Raw genomic sequence first — 1,675 nt, 5'->3', positions numbered from 1 at the left:
TTAGGGCTGTTGTACATAGGGTCGCTATGAGTTGCAGGCGACTCGACAGCACATAACAACAACAACAACATCAATTCTCAGAATATCAAATAAGCGAGGTGTAACGGTGGCCTAGTGGCAAGAAGCTGTGCTGCAATCTTGAAGGCATGTGGTTTGACGTCACCAGCCACTCCACAGGAGAAGGATGGGCAATCTCCTTCTGTATGATTAACTGCCTCTGATAACACACCGGAGAGTCAGCTATGGGTCGTTTGATGGTACACAACAACAATAACAGTACAAAGAGATAAGAGTTGTCACATGAATATGCACGCCTATGTCTTCTGCTGCATTACTTACAGTAGCACGACTGGGAACAGTAATGTCAAATGGGAGTCAGGTGGTACCTAATTAAAGTGGTATCCCTTATCTATCAGGTGGTATCCAATATAATGGTATTCCTATGACGTGAGAAGGAAAGCAGACACAGGGAAGAATGAAAAGTGATGACAGCAACAAAGGTTGGGGTGCTGCTTCTATAACTCAAGGAATGCCAAGCATTGCTCATGGGCACTGGAAGCTAGGAGAGCGCATGGGGCAGCAGCACCCGGAAGGAGTCAACCTTGCTAACTCTTTGATTTCAGGACTCTAGAGTCCAGAATAATTAGAGATTCAATTTCTTTTCTCTTGAGCTACTCACTTTCTTAGGACTTGCTGATAGTAGCCTTATGACACTAAATATACTAGGTCAAAGAAGTCCCTTCCCCCACTCCACTCCCTTTCCTTCAAAAGGGAAGCTATTTTAAAAGTATGTGTGTGGAAGCTGAGCTGAAGAGTTAGTAGAACTGCCGTGAGAAAGGAAATAACTAACCATTCTCCCTCTCCTTGACTGAGTTGATCTTCCACCATTAATATAAACTCTCCTTTGAGGTGTCTATCCAGTCTTTCGAATTTCTGTTGTAATTTTTTTTTTTTGCCCATATGGAGACTTCTTAGAAGAATCCACTGCTCAAAGCAGCCACTGTTAAGCAAAACTATTTTGTTTTAAGAAGATTCCAACAGTTATTTTTGGTTTAAGATTTAAAGATTAGCTCAGGAAATAGTTTCAGGGATTTATCCACCCTCCAAGGCTCCAGAAAGTGTAGAATCTACGAGAATTTTAAATTCTGTTTGGTATTCCCCATTATTATTATTATTATTATTATTATTATTATTATTATTATCTGTGTGTACTGTCAAATCGGATCTGACTGGTACAGGAGGAGACTGTCCCTCCTTCTCCAGCAGAGCATCTGGTGGATTTGAACCACACACCTCTGGGATTTGAAGTATTCCCCTCTTGATCAGTGTTCTTCTATAGAATCTTTGATTAAAGTGTTCAGTAATGGTAGGCAAGCACATTTCATTCTTCTGGTCTCATGGCAAAAATTCCCAGTTGTTTAGAGAAGCCATTAACCACAAATTCCACGTTGTGGTTATTGTTAGGTGCTTTTTAGTCAGCTTGAACTCAAAACCACTGCATTGGTGGTGAACTGGTGAGCATAGCTGCATTTCAATTCGTGGTGGTGGTGTTGCTATATGCCATCGAGTGGGAACTGACAGCATAGCTGAACACGAAACTATCTTCACTGTTACTGTCGTGCTTAAGCCCATTGTTACCGCCTCTGTCTCCATCCATCCTGTTGAAAATCTTCCT

This window comes from Elephantulus edwardii, unplaced genomic scaffold (assembly GCF_000299155.1).
Source record: "Elephantulus edwardii isolate Elephantulus edwardi_28Jun2011 unplaced genomic scaffold, EleEdw1.0 scaffold00016, whole genome shotgun sequence".
Lineage (NCBI taxonomy): Eukaryota > Metazoa > Chordata > Mammalia > Macroscelidea > Macroscelididae > Elephantulus > Elephantulus edwardii.
Note: the sequence above shows the minus strand (reverse complement) of the source record.